At 44.3% G+C, this 15,241-nt stretch overlaps 2 protein-coding genes across 20 annotated transcripts in view; one reads left to right on the top strand and one right to left on the bottom strand.

The window, feature by feature from the left end:
- Positions 1–15,241, bottom strand: part of LOC308184831 (bis(5'-nucleosyl)-tetraphosphatase [asymmetrical]-like) — a 118,966-nt gene that overhangs the window by 17,823 nt on the left and 85,902 nt on the right. The window contains exon 2 of the mRNA XM_080572411.1: positions 6,548–7,005. The gene's annotated coding sequence lies outside the window, so the exon portion shown is untranslated. The remainder of the gene's footprint in view (positions 1–6,547; positions 7,006–15,241) is intronic.
- The window catches only part of LOC308184754 (vasculin-like), an 80,300-nt gene continuing 73,896 nt past the window's right edge, over positions 8,838–15,241 (top strand). For 3 of the 19 annotated variants that reach the window (XM_080572211.1, XM_080572208.1, XM_080572209.1), the window contains exons 1-4: positions 9,063–9,198; positions 10,036–10,340; positions 11,000–11,066; positions 11,792–11,859. The gene's annotated coding sequence lies outside the window, so the exon portion shown is untranslated. Of the gene's footprint in view, positions 9,206–9,246; positions 9,352–9,378; positions 9,855–10,035; positions 10,341–10,956; positions 11,067–11,791; positions 11,860–15,241 lie in introns of those variants that run through there. The other 16 variants (XM_080572207.1, XM_080572205.1, XM_080572213.1 and 13 more) reach the window with 14 other exon arrangements.

The raw sequence follows: 15,241 nt of genomic DNA, 5'->3' as shown, positions 1-15,241 counted from the left end.
ACAACCCACGGGTCCTGAGAGATGACGAGGAAGAGGACAACCCCAGAATACAGTTCTTAAGAAAACTCTCTTGTTTCGAATTGTGGTATCTCATCCCTTCTGCCCAGATAGGGCAATCCGAACAGCATCTCCTATGGTGAAATTCCCATATCGTTTCTTGGTGCTGTTTGAACCTGTAGGAGTGCTAAAGGTAAGCATTTTACCCAAGGAAGTTGGGTTTCTAACACTCATTTAGTTAATTGCTTCTTTAATGTCTGGTTCATTCACTCTACCTTCCCAGAAGAGGAGGGGTGCCAGGGGGTGTAAAAATCCCACTCAGTCTCTAAGGCCTGCATTAACCCTTGAAGTACTTGTGAAGTGAAATGACTTCCTTGATCTGAATCAATGTTTTCAGCTATCCCATATCTAGGGACTGTTTGCTCCAGTGATACCTTAGCCACCGTGTTTGCAGTGGCAGATACCGAGGGGAAAGCTTACACCCATCCAGTCACGTGGTCAATTAGGACAAACAAGTACTTAAGTCTCCCTTAGGTAACTCAGGGAGGTAAGGTAACTTACCTCCCTGAGGTTAGGTAACTCTCTCTTAGGTAACTCAGTAAAGTCTACCTGTATACTTTGTAAAGGTCGAATCCCTGGCTCCCGTCCCCCTCTAGGTGAGTTACAAATGACCTTTTTATTTGCCTTTTGACATATGGTACATCCTCTGCATATTTGCTTCACTAAAGTGTATATTCCTACACAGACATACTTTCTTAGCACAACATCACACATTGCTTGCACCTCCCAATGACTCTCTTGATGTAAAACATCATATTTGCCTCATTGGTGCTTTATTCAGCATTTCTCTCCCATCAGGGAGTATCCATTTTCCCTCAGACTTCGTGGCTCCTGATTCCTTAAAAAATCTTTCTCTTAAAACTTTTTAGTTCTTTCTTAGTTTTCAACACTTCCCTGAATCCTCTCTGGATTTATTCTCCGTTTTCCCTCAGACATTAGATGCCTTAAATACCTGACTTCTCTTTCTACGTATTGTAATTTATTTTTCAATACTCCCAAGCCCTGCTTTCCCAGAAAGTCAAATAGCTTGTTAGTGGCTTCCTTCACAACTGTTTTCTCCTGTCCTGACAATAAAAGATCATCTACATATTTGTAACAGTAACACCTCCTCTGGAGGTTGGAATTGCTCCAAAAATTCTTCTAGAACTTGCCCAAATAATTTGGTGGCCCTGTAAACCCCTGAGGTAAAACTGTCCATATGTATTGTTGCTTCCGCCCCTATTTCAAGGTCTTTCCAGTCAGAGGGGAATATATCTTTGCTCTCAGGGCCTGAGAGCCCTCCATTAATAACACTGTTATTCCAGCCTAACAATTTACTATTTGAATGCCCAATTTCATCATCAAATCCCTTCCCAACAAGTTAGTCCCTGCCTTGGGTACATACAATAATTGCCCAGAGATCATTTTATCCCCTAGTCTCAGCTTGGTATCCCCCCAAAAAGTGGCACTGTTATCCCAGCCCCTTCTACCCCCATCACATTTAGGGTTTCATTAGTTAATTTAATCCCTGATACTTTACAGACCAGTAATGACCTAGCTGCCCCAGTGTATCGGGTTCACATGGCAAGGTTCTGGTAGCAGAGAGTGCTGCGGTGGTAGCCCCTGTGAGAAGAATCCAGCAGCTGCCCCATGTTAGATAAGGGCCAGTTTCAGCCGGCTTAATCCTTCCCTCTAAACAATGTAACTCTGTGCAAAAACAACATTTTTATTCCCCCAAGAAGTTATGAAATAAATGTTAAAATCCTGCCAACAAGGGAGGCTTGAGCACAATTTTCCAATAGTCAGCACCCCAATATAGCTCCTGGCTGATTTTCTTAGCATGTAGCTGAATATAGGATGCTTCTCGTTTCCATGCAGCTGCTGCTAGGAGCAGTTGTCAGGATCAGCTGTAGGATGGAGCCACTCCTGCTGAGCTCACTAGCCTATGTTTAGTGTGAAAGAATGATAATGATAACTAGCATCTCAGTGTTCCGTTAGAATACAAACAATACATTCAGTGGTCGTTTTTAAGTCTGTTCAAAGATCATTGAAATTAATCGTAGTTATAGTAAGCAACTCAGGTATGTCAGGAGCAAAGAAAGTAGTGGTGCAGGGAGAAGACCTGCATCATGGTCCAACTTCAAAATAGCTGTCAGTTAACAATGAAAATGTTCCCTCCTTTCCAACTATTATCTTTTATTATACAGAAACTATAGGTGGTTTTCTATGGGTACTACTCAGTTTTCTTCCTTGTATTTTCAAAACAGACTGCTACAACACTTGTTTGGACAATGCCTTTGCAGCCTGGTGGAAGAATTGATGTGATAGACGAGCCTGGGACAATGTATTTGGCACTGGGACTTGCAATGCAATGTTAGTCAATTGATCGGCCCGGGCATTTCCTTCTGCAAAGAATCCCGGGAGTGTCGTATGACTTCTAATGTGGATCACGCAATAAGGGTGGGTACGGTGCTCTACAAGAAATAATAACTCTCTAAATTTTAAGAATAGTGCTTTGTTGTGGATGTGTTTGATCTGAGATCTTTCAATTCGTTGTGCTACTCCTACTGCATAATGTGAATCAGAGACAATATTTAGTGGGGCCTGGTCCCATTGCTTGAACGCCATTACTACCGCATGTAATTCTACTATCTGAGGGGAGCCCTGTATTGTTTCTATGACATGTTGCCAGTGGCCTCCTTGTTCCCACGTGACTACAGCTTTTCCCGTTCTCCCTGACCCGTCTGTGAATACTGTTTGTCCTTGGACTGGGTGCCATCGATATAGCGGCTTGTCCTCAACGTGTACATTATTATAAAAGGTAAGCATTTTATGAGACGGGAGATGTATATCAAGTTGACCATTGAAACCCGAAAGGGCTGATCGTAGCTCTAAGCTATTCTGGAGGCACCAATCAAGATAGTCTTTAACTATCGGAATGATAATGGATTTTGGCTCTTCTCCGGCCATTTCTATAATTCGTTCTCTTCCCTCCCTAATCAAATCTGAAAACATTTCAATGCGGGTGGCAAGTGTCTTTGTCGGTTGGTGGGGTAGAAACACCCATTCTAATAGCAGCAACGGGTCTGTTGCATTGGAGTCCCATTGCGCAATAATAACTAAAGGTTGTGGATTCAGGTTGCATATGTAGACCTGAATGGGTAAATTTTCTGCTCGCCGCTGGCATTGTTGGGCAGAGATCTTCTCCTCTATACGGTGTAGCGCCGCCCTGGCTTCATTAGTCAGCCGGCGGGGCGCATTAATATTAGTGTCCCCTTTTAACAACTCGAACAGGGCTGCTAGTGTATGGTTGTCAATTCCGCATTGTGTCCTTATCCAATTTATATTGCCTATAAGCTTCTGGACATCACTGAGCGTGCGAATTTCCCTTGTAATGGCTACGTTTTGGGGTTGAATACTGTGCTGCAGTATCTTCCAGCCTAAATATTTCCAAGGCGCCTCGATTTGAATTTTCTCCGGTGCGATTTGTAATCCCCATGTCTGGAACTCCTGCCGTAGAACAGGCAGTACTTCTTGCGTTAAGTTGTCTGTCGGACTGGAGAGCAATATGTCGTCCATATAATGATAGATGTATACGTGCGGGAATCATTTGCGTACGGGGCGTAGCGCTTCTGCTACGTATGTTTGGCAAATTGTTGGGGAATTTTTCATCCCTTGAGGCAGCACAGTCCAATGATACCTATCCATTGGTTCGGTCTTATTGATTTTTGGGACCGAGAACGCGAATCGAGGAGCATCAGCAGGGTGAAGTGGAATAGTAAAGAAGCAGTCCTTTAAATCGATAATCAAGATATTCCAATTGCGAGGGAGCATAGCAGGAGAAGGTAAACCGGGCTGGGGAGCTCCCATGTCCTCCACTGCATTGTTTATTTGACGTAAATCGTGAAGTAATCGCCATTTCCCGCTTTTCTTTTTAAAAAGAAACACGGGTGAATTCCAGGGACTGGTTGTGGGGGTAATGTGTCCCAATTGTAACTGTTCTTGGACAAGTTCTTGGAGAGCAGCGACCTTTTCCGCAGGAAGCGGCCATTGATTCACCCACACAGGATTATCAGTTCTCCAGGTGAGTCTCATGCGCAGTTGCTCGTCAATGGCCGCTATTGAAAATTTTCCGGAAAGCTCAGAGTGAACTCGCCCTGCCCCATCACATCCCTCCCCAGGAGACTGACAGGTATGAGGGCAGCATACGGCCGGACGTTATACAGCGAGCCTTCATGAGTCTTAATGCTAAGCATATACTGGCTCTGAAAGGTACCGGAGACACCACCGACTCCCACAAGGCCTTTTGTGGTGGAATCTAAAGGCCAACTTTTGGGCCAATCGTGAAGAGAAATTACTGTAACATCTGCCCCGGTATCCATTAATACGGTTATTTGTGCGCTGGAGGGGTCAGCCTGTGGGTGATGAAGTGTTAGGGTCAGCGTAGGCCTCTTGATGGTAATGGCCGAGGCCCAAAAAGCTGACGGGGGTCCCGTTGATCCAAACTCCGCGTCGTGTCGGTCACACGTCTCTGCTTGTGGAACTATGGCTTTAAATAGTATTAACTGTGCAATTGTAGTCCCCTTGGGAATGAGCATCGGTGGGGAGGGAGTCCATGCCATTGCTTGTATTATGCCTTCATAATCAACGTCAATGACTTCAGGCAGTATAAAAAGACCCGTTAGTGTGGTGCTAGACCGCCCTAGCAAGAGGGCGCTGCATCCCTTCCCTATTGGTCCCTGTACATTTAGAGGTATTCTGCGAACCCGAGTGTCCCAAAGGGTGCAGCTCGTTACTGTGGAGACATCCAATCCGGCGCTTCCTCGGGTTCTGGCTGTGAGGGAATCCACGGTGACGTAGTAGGCGGGATCGCTGGAGCAGTGGGCGGCTGTGGTCGCAGCCCGGTAGTCGTCATCGCCCAGGGCGGTGACTTCCGCGAGGACGGCCCGCCCACGAAGGAGGGCCGGGGCACTTGTGTCATCGCGCGGCCCCGCCCCGCGCTCTGCTTCCCGTTTCCCTGCCGCGGTTGTAAAGGTCGTCCCTCTGCATCATGCGTCGAACGGCACTGGCTAGCCCAGTGCCATCCCGTGCCGCACCGTGGGCAAACAGTGGGAGGGGCAGAGTTACCGCGTTCCCCCCCTGCTCCTCGCTGTGGGCATTCGGTGGCAAGATGCCCCGTGGCTCGACAGCGAAAACACCGTTTTCGCCCGGTTTTAAGTGCAGTAGCAAAGGCTCCGGCCAAAGCGGCAGTGTGATGTTCTACGGATCCGACTCGATTGCAAGCCTCTATCATTTGTACCAGTGTAGTATTAGCAGGCAGGGCTTGGAGTATTTTCTTACAGTCTGTGTTTGCATTTTCTACCGCCAGTTTTAGTATAAGGGCCTCTTTGGCCTCGCGGTTGTCAATTTGTTTGTCCAAAGCGTCTCGCAATCTATCAATGAATTGCATATAAGGCTCGGTAATTTGTTGCCTAATGCTGGTAAACGATGGCTCGGCTTTTCCAACTTCAGGCAACTTCAACATAGCCTGGAAGGCCAGAGACGCGGACTGCCGCAAGATGGCATCGTCGAGCCTAGCCTGCAATCTCGGATCAAATAACGGCTCAGTCCCCATCAACTGTGGGATCCCGGCTCCCAAGAGGGGGTCGCCGGGCTGCCGGTCCAGGTTACGCAGGGCGGCCAATTCGCACGCTTCTTTCCATTTTTGCCCCCACAGTAATTTTTGTGTTGGCGTTAAAATCATCGCGGCTATCTGACGGCAATCGTACGGCACCAACAAGTGACCAGTCATGACGTTTTCTAACAATGACTGAGTAAATGGTGCGTGTAATCCATATGTAGTCACAGTCTTTCTCAACTCTTTAATTAGGTCCCAGTGGAAGGCATTATATTCATTTTGACCGTTGGGTCGCACCTGCACCGGGAAAGCCATTCCTACCGGGTCCCCGTCCTTTAGCGCTTCCCGGCGCACCAGCTCCCATCGTTCCCGCGGGTCGAAAGCTCGGGCCCCCAGGGAGGCATTATCGGGGGCAGGCAAGGCGGGAGTCGAGGGGGTCAGCGGGGAGGGGCTCTGCGGCGGCGGTCCACGGCCCTCTTCCTTGTCATCCCCCAGGTCTATCAAATTGCACTGCTCTGGTGACCTTGCAGGCTCTGATCTCAGTTCGGCTGCTGTTATTGCCTGGGCAGCGGCGTTCTGTACTTCCTTTTCTGCCTGCCACGCTCTTAAAGTCTCTGTCACCAGCCGCCACGTAGTCATCACCTCAGCAGCATTAGTATCCCCACGGGACACTGCTTCCCAGATTTTTTTCCCTGCTTGGTCCCAAGTTTTTACATCAAATACTGTAGAAGCCATTGAGGGGAGCCCTTGTTTTCGCAAAAATTTCAATAATAGCTTTATCTTAAACGGATCATATTTTACTCCCCTTTCTATTAGGAGTTCCTTTAGTAGTTTCACTATAGCCTCTTCCTCTGCCGAAAGGCTAGCTCCCATGATTAATGCCCAGCCGCTCACCTGTCCTTCAGGTGATGTCCCGGGGTTGAAGCTGCAGTCCAGCTGCGAGCTTGATTCATTCGCCTGGGTTCCCTTTGGACGCTCGTGCAGCGCTGCTCCTCCCCTATCACGTCGGAGTCACCATTTAAAGACACGGACTCCTGATGGCTCTTCAACAGCAGGACATTTATTGCCCTTTTTCACCACTACATATACTTTCCCCGTAGCCCCATGCACTGTCCACACACCCGAATCTGTCTTACAATTGGTTAGAGACCCTCAGACACGCGCCTTGAGCCAGCCAGCAATTGGCCACTGCCCAAAGCTCATCTTTAACACTGTAGCCAATTTACTTTATCTCGACCTTGCTCAAGTTTTTGGTTCTACCGCTGTTTTCCTCATTATCGCTACCTCAGGGACGTGTGAAACAGTGCAAAGCCACCTGCGAATTCCTTTCCCACAAAACAGCACAAAGCTCCCTGCGAATTCCTTTCCCACAGGTTTTCTCATTTTTAATGCTGGAATTCTCATGTATCTTTCTACTTTCTTGTTAATTTTTGCTTTCTAGTGATTTTATTTTCAGAGAATATATATGTCTGCAAAACCCATTTAAAAAATCCTAAGATTTGTCAGGATGCCGAGATTTTTGTCTAAAAATCAATCCATCATTTCAGTTCCTACAATAATTTAAATTAAATAGAGGAAACTGCCAATAAAAGAAAATACAGAATCAAATGCAGGTTCTGAAAACACTTGCCAGTACAATTTCTAATGACATTTAAGCATATTATTGTATATTTTTTATGCAACCAATTGCAAAATAGTTTGACTTGCTGTTGTGGTTTAACCCGGTCGGCAGCTAAACACCACACAGCCGTTCGCTCACCCTCCCCCCTCCCTCTCTGGGATGGGGGAGAGAAACGGGAAAGTGAAGCCTGTGAGTTGAGATAAAGACAGTTTATTAAGACAGGAATATAATAATAACAATAATAATAATAATAGTGATAATGATAATAGTATTAATAATAATAATGTGTAAGAAAACAAGTGATGCACAATGCAATTGCTCACCACCCGCTGACCGATGCCCAGCCTATCCCCGAGCAGCCGGCCCCCCACCCCGGCCAGCCACCCCTATATATTGTTTAGCATGACATCAGATGGTATGGAATACCCCTTTGGCCAGTTTGGGTCAGCTGTCCTGGGTCTGTCCCCTCCCAGCTCCTGCTGCACCCCCAGCCTGCTCGCTGGCAGGACAGAGCGAGAAGCCGAAAAGTCCTTGGCCTGGTGTAAGCACTGCTCTGCAACAATTAAAACATCAGCATGTTATCAGCGCTCTTCTCATCCTAATCCAAAACATAGCACCCTACCAGCTACTAGGAGGAAAATTAACTCTATCCTAACTGAAACCAGGACACTTGCAATGGAAGTGAGTTTTCCAAATTGCACAGCGTAATTTCAGACATTTAGCTTCCAGGCCAAATGAAGGTGCATCGTACTTCTGACGCAGGGAAAACTCAATAACCAAAGTTATTAAGCAGGTATTCTTTATTATGGCGGTGGGCGTGTGGGGGATCGCTCCACCTAACACACACCAAGGGTTACTGGCGGTGTGCTTATATTAGTAGGACAAATACATATTCGTTTCATTTCCCGTAAGGCTCTTGCATATTCATCAGGTCTCTGAAGAATCATTAACGTATGTTCCCGCACCTATTCACATGCATACTGGAGTCCTTGGGTGGTCGTCGGGCGTACTCTGGTGGTCTTTTGATGAAGGCCAGAAGTCTTCCTTGCTGCTAAACTCCTGACCCTTCCTTTATTTGGCAGACTTCAGCAGTCAAGCCAGTTCTTGCTGGTTCCATTATCTATGCATAGAGTCTTTTACTCCCCTATCTTTGGGGTCGTTAACATACCATTGTGGTAGCTAAGACCTACGGAATCAACATCCTTTATCTTGTTCCCTGTCTCACTTCTTTAAAAAAGGCACGCATCAAATGATTGCAATATGTTAAACATATTTTCACTCATAAGTTCAAGCTATTTTTATAAATTTAATGAAAATGCTGTTTTTTTAGTTAGCTGGTTTGTTTAAACGGTGATACTGGGCTCTCACTAGTTTCAAATCCGGCGAGCAGGGTGACTTAACTCTGTTGCCTTTGCTAGCAGCGCTCAACCAGCAGCTGCGGGCAGCGGCCGGGCCGCGCGGTTCCCGACGCAGGGGCGGGAGGTGTTCTACCGGCCTCTTCCGCCCACATCCGCGGGAAGATCGTAATGCGCGCATCTTTCAGCGGCGTCTGGGATGGTTTGTATGATCGCGGCCTGAGCGTTCGTTTCAGTGACCGGTTCTGGCCACTCGGCGGCTCGTACCAGGGCACGGCCGCTGGGACCAGTAAGGCTGCGCCGCCGCACAACTCATTACGTCGGTGCCGGGAACTCCCGCGGGCGAGGCAGGATGCGCGTTAGGGACCGTCCCCGCCGTCCCGCGTTGAACGTTCGGAATTGTTCTCGTAACGTCACGGCAGAGAGCTCCTGCCGGCGAGGTAGGGTCGCACACCTCGTCGGCGGCCAGTAAGCCCCGTCTCAGGCTCCTGTGGAATCGCGCGGCAGCTCTCGCGAGGTTTGGGCGCGCTGAACGTTGTAGCTCGGAGTGGTGCCATTTTGGGAGTGAGGTGACTGGTGTGTGTATATATGTGTTTGCGTGTGGGGTGTTCTCGTGTCTGGGGGTTCTTCGTGGTTCTTGGGGGGTGGAGGGCCGCTGTTGCTGCGTACGGTGTGGCGGCAACAGCGGCGGCAGCAGTAGCAGCCGCCGCCAGGGAGCAGAGGTGGAGTATCTAGGGTGGGTGCTACTGTGAGGGGTGTGGGGCCGCCCCGCTTCTTCCCTTGCCGTAGGGTCCCGTGTGGCGGGAGGTCCGCCCTAGGGAAGGCGGGGGGAGCCCTCCTTGGGGAGGCAGGTCTGGCGGAGCCCTTCACGACTCCCGACGCTTATCAGCAGCAAAAGCTCTCGCGGAGAAGCTAGGGATTTCCCTGGGCTGTTCCCCCACGCTGCGGCCGGCCGGCTGCCTGCCTCGGTGCTGCTCCCTGCGGCTCGGGATTCCTCGGGCAGCCCCCGCCGCTTTTTCGGGTTTGCTTCGTGCTTTGTTTGCTGTCTCTAGTCTGGGTCAGCGCCTTCCTCCTGGGGTGTCCTGCGGACTGATTTTTTTCCCCAATAAAATGAGAAACGTCCTTTTCTTTTCGGTTGGTTTTTCGCTTCCTCGGAGACCGGAGGAGATGCCTGCTTCTTTTAGAAGGGTAGGAGAACGTTAGCAGTGAAGTGCTGCATTCTCCGGTAAATACGCCTGCTGCGCTCTCCGGGGTGTGAGTGCAGGTTTCACTAGCCTTCTGTATTGGGATTTTGTTGCCTGACTGCATGCGTGTTTACTTTTTAAGATTCAGATATATCTATTTGTCTGTAATGCCGATTAGGATTTCAAAAGTGAAAACTGATGGCTCTGGTTCTTTTCCCTTAGGTAATTTGGATTACAGAGAGAGCCCTGGATGTTTGGCTTGTTTTGCCTTAGCTGGTAGGGAGGAAGAATGGTGGAAATCGACCTGCTGTAGTTGCTTTTTTTTGAAAGTGGGGAGATATCAGACACTGATTGTGGATTACTTGTCCAAGTGTATCCTCCTGAAAAGGCTTCTGGAACAATCAGTAGGCATCTGGAAAGTGAATTGGAAGTTCGAAGTTGTGAGCTTTCTCTTTCTAGAAACACAGAGCAGTTCACCCTTGGACACTTCTGTTCGCATGTCATGGATACATGGCTGAATGTATCAGGTGTGGAATGCTTTGGCTGTCAAAATAATGCGCTTCTTGGCTTTTAGTTACTTTTTTCTTCCAAGCAACGTTCTGTCTGAGTCATAGGCATAACCAGTTTTGTGAACTGACTTCAGGTTAAGTGCAGCCTGAGTCACTGTGTAGATATTGCTGAAAAGTTTCATGGCAGATATTCCCCCCCCCTTTTTTTTTTTGATTTTCTGATATAGCCTTTTGTCATTTTTGCACTAAGACCTATTTTCTAAATGAAACAGTAATTTGTTCATAGCTACTTCTGTTGAAAAATGTTGTTGCCAATAAGTAATATAGTGATATCCAGATAGCTGTTGTTTACAAATGTCTCTGCTCTCTGAAATCAGGAAATGCTACTTAGTTCAGATGTGAAACTTGTTTTTTTGGCTTTACAGTTTACAGTATAAAAAGTGTGTTTATTTCATCTGGAGCTGATGCTTCTTACAGTGATATGTATATGGAATAGATGAGAGGAGAAGCTTTCAGAAAGAAACACAGTCTTCTTAAGTTAGAGACTTGGCAAACTTTGTAAATAGCCTTGCAGAATCTGTAAGCAAGAAGGATGGGTAGCTGATTCCTGTGATGTCAAATTTATGTCTAACAGCTACGAATGTAGTATCAACAATAACTTGTGATATTATCTCAAGGAAAACAAACTGGAAAAACATAAATTGCGTGGTGCTAACGACACCTTGTGTCGTCCTCTTGGATTAGGTAAGTATTGTAGTGTTCATAAACCAATTTACACTTGAATAAATATTTTGTTGGTAGAATGGTTAAATCAGTAACATTCTCTGCCTAGAGGATGCTGTTTTTTTTTTTTTGAGAACATTGAAATGAGCTTGCAGAATCTAGGTTTTATTTGTCAATTAATGGAATATCTGTAAGGATTTGAAGAATACATGCGCTACTACAGAGAGCTATTTGTATGTAGGAGTGTGATTCTTCTGGGAGATTTAAAAAATATATCTAGACTGAATCCATAGGTAACTTATCCCTTTGTGTTAATACTGTAATCTCAACAGTGAGCTGTTACGCTTCTTGAATAGGTCTGTTGGATGGCTTGTCTTTCCATTTTCATTAGGCATTTTTGTAGCGCGAAGGTACTGATAATGTAGCTTTTTAAAACTTATTTCCTTTCACTGTTCTTTGTCACGTATGGAAGCAAGTTTCTGTTCTTTCCATTGATACTGTAAGGTTGTGTTCAGAGTAATTTCCTGTCTGTAATGGGAATGAGTCTGGTTTGAAACTATATCATAACAAAAAAAAATGACCCTCTACGCCCTTCTTGTGAAGGATTTAAAACCAAAAAATATCGGCTAACCAACCAATTTTACGTGTTAGTTGTATTGGTGCCGTCTTCCCCTGTAGTTGATTTCTCAATGTAGATACAGTTAACAGTGGAAATTAATATATATTTGTAATATTTTTCTTTGCAGGCTTGATTTCAGCTGAATTGCTACCGCCTCAAGGAAAATTAAGGTGGACAGAACAACTTAATTCAAAAGTCAGTGGTAATTTTATGTAGTCCCCCCAATTTATTCATAAAGCTTTAAATAATTAAAAATAATTAAAGCATTATTGGGTAGACTATAAATTGAGTGTCTGTTAAAGGTGACACATTTATCGTAGTCACCATCTTTTCAAAAATATTTCAGAGATTGTGCGATACTAAACCATTAGTAATACTGAGCTAATAAAAAAAAAAAGATTTTCTAAGGGCATTGCAAAGATTTTTGAGTATGTGGCTTGTGTTAAAGCCTGGCAGAAGAGTAACTTTAAGCATGGGAAATTGTGCTGAAGGACTGCTACAGTGTGTTTTTTTTCCTGTAATGTTTTATTTTGACTACAAATAAGACTTGCATCTGAATAAATATCCTAAATTTTTTAGGATCACTGAAGTAGTTCTATTCTGTGTTACCTTGTCAGTATCTAAGTGTTGATCTAGCTTCAGTGTTTTGCTTTCTTTGAACGACTTTGCTGTTTTGTTACTTTAACTTCTATCTTTTCAAAACAGCAAAACTGAAATAGGAACTGTTTTAAGATGGATAGGAGTCTTTCTGTAATGTCTTGTGGCTTTTCTGCGTTGAGTTTCTTAGTGTGGCTGGGATTTGAGTGAATGAACTGAGCCACATGTAAAGGAACCAAACTGATAGAATTACCTTCATTACTTTAGCTGGAGTAGTCTGTTTTGCTTTAAACCTTTTGGTGAACGGAAAGAATTCAGGCATAAGTGGCCGTTAGATTTTGTTTATTATATGCCCACAAACATAGTAAAACGCATACTTGTTCTTAATAGAAAAAAAATTGTCTGTTTTTCAAGCTATTAACTTTCAATACAACGAGAAACTTTTACTTCTTGATGGGGGGTTCACGTTGAAACTGAGGAACTACATCCCCTTACTGCTTGGAATCACATCTTTCTCTGGACTCTTTCTCTTGTGGATGTTTTGAAGTTTGCCTTTTAGCCTTATTAAGTTATTTATTTAATCCTACCAGCAACCAGAAAGATGTATTCTTTTTTTCCTCTTTTTATACTGTTTGCACTTACAAAGTGCAACTGTTCTGATCTGTATGCATATGCATTTGATGTGGTGTGCTTTACAGCTGTGCCCTTGTACACTGAGCAAAATTCAGAGTTGGGTGAAGCCTATTCAGGGGAAAATGCTTAGCATGACGGTCTACTGTAATACCACCTTTAGGTTTTTATTTGTGTAGTGCTGACAGTGCGTTAAGTGGTTTGTAGACAAATATGAAAATAAGGTCCTTGCCCCAGAGAGCTTATACTTTAAGCCTTTATTTAAACGTACCTTTTGTATTGGAATAAACTAAGTGGAATTAAATCTGTAAAATGATGTAGGGAAACTGTGCAGATACTTAGCTTTCTTAGTGCTCCATGAGCTAATGTACTTGAAGTTCCTTTTTTTCCTCTCCCTTCTAGTGCGTTGCTTCTATTTTAAAATGTGTGGATAAAACAGTTTGACAATTATAATTTATCAGGGATGTCTGGGGAAGTTGCTCTTATTTCTTTTAGTACTAGGAATGCTTTTTACCTGCAAGGAGAACTATTCACAGATCTGATTGAAAATGAACTTGAGTGAGGCTTGGCACACTTCTTCTTTTTAATTTTGTTATTGTGTTTTTTGAGTAGTAGTGTTACGCAGTGACTGATGATAGCACGACATACAACTTTATCAACTCTTCCACAGGGTTTTTTTTTCTTTGTAAGTATGCTCTGAGAAACATCTGAAATACATAAAATCATTTTTCAGCTTTATATACTTGGGGTGTTTCAAAGCTGCCATCTCTTACAACAGTTTTTTCTTTAAATTCCTTGTGAAGACTGCAGAGTGCATACAAGTGTTACATAATGTATGCGGAATTGAAGTGATGTTTCACTAATGTTTCAGCTTTTGGACTTCGATCTCTTGCCTTGTAAGGTTCAGTGTTTATCCAGTTTTCCACTAAATGGTACTGCAAGCGTAGGATTTCAAGCAGAAAGAACCTGGTTGTAGCTTACCTTCAAATAAGAAGTTATTCAGTGCTACAAAATAGTGGTATTTTTTTTGCCTTTTTTGGGGGGGTGGGGTGGTTTAGGTCAAAGAGGACAAGCTTTTTTGGATAAAAGTAGTGATCAAGTTATTTTAAGCTTTCTCACAAGCCTGTTTGTTTCTAAAATGTCTAAAAGGTGTTTTGATTTGTGACGCTAATACTGAAGTCACAGGAGTGACCTAAACCCCATTGCTTATAAAGCATATCTATATACAGAGAGCAGACCATATGATAAAGAGCAATAGCTGGGAATTTTAGAACATCTGTCTCTCAGGAAGTCTACTGATGTTCTAGGTCCTTACAATGGTAGTAAGTATTCTTCAGTTGAGTCATCCTCATGTGAAGAACTGGAGCACTAAGTAGGAATGACGGTGGGTTTTTCTTGTATTTTTGTTTGTTTTATTAAGTCACTATAATGTTGGGTCTTAGGGCTGTATCTTTACCAGATTATTAATGTTGGCTCAAATGATTAAAAAATTGACTGATGCAGTTTGATGTCATGCAGTTCTCATACCTTGGCATGTCATAAGACTTCTGGAGGTGTTCAAATCTGATGGGGACTTGATCCAATTCCCAGTGCAGGAAGCTGTAGTTCTCATGCAATTATTTTTAAAGATGAGACAAGAAGGTAAACTTAAAAAAAAAAAAAAAAAAAATCCTTTTTTCTCCCTCATTTTCCAATGCTAGAGTTCTCAACAGAACAATTCTGTATTGGGCGGTGAACTAGTGAAACAAACTGGAGATTTTACTTGCTCTGCAGTAGCACAGTTGAGAAAGAAGAGACTTCAGCTAGGTTGTTCAGAACTTCTGAACGTATGTTGACCCTGTGTGAGAGAAGACCCTTTAAAGGTTCAATTATATTGTCAAAGACTTGCACCTCTAATAAAGGTAAACAAATTTTAGAGAACCCCAGAAGTTAAGGGAATTACTGTATCTAAACTGAACCTTGTTTGTAATTTTTTTGCCTGTAAACAGTCTTCTACATTGAAATAAGGGGTGGAATTGACACGCACGCTTTCCCTTTAAAGTGTTTTAAGGTTAATTATAAAGATTTAAGCTTACTCTGTTACAGCCGTGGCTGTGCATCTACATGGAGAGAAAACAAGGAAATTAATCTTTTCATAGAATTGTAGTCATTAAGGTTGGAAATGACCTCCAAGATCATCTGGTCCAACCACCCCCCCCACCACCACCATCAATATCACCTACTGAACCATGTCCCTAAGCACCACATCCAACCTTTCCTTAAACACCCCTAGGGACAGGGATTCCACCACATCACTGGGCAACCCGTTCCAATGACTAACCACTCTTTCTGAGAATATTTTTTTTCCATA

This window comes from Anser brachyrhynchus (genome assembly GCF_964034855.1).
Source record: "Anser brachyrhynchus genome assembly, chromosome: W".
NCBI lineage: Eukaryota > Metazoa > Chordata > Aves > Anseriformes > Anatidae > Anser > Anser brachyrhynchus.
The sequence above is the reverse complement of the archived record's forward strand: the minus strand, read 5'-3'. Positions and strand labels throughout refer to the sequence as shown.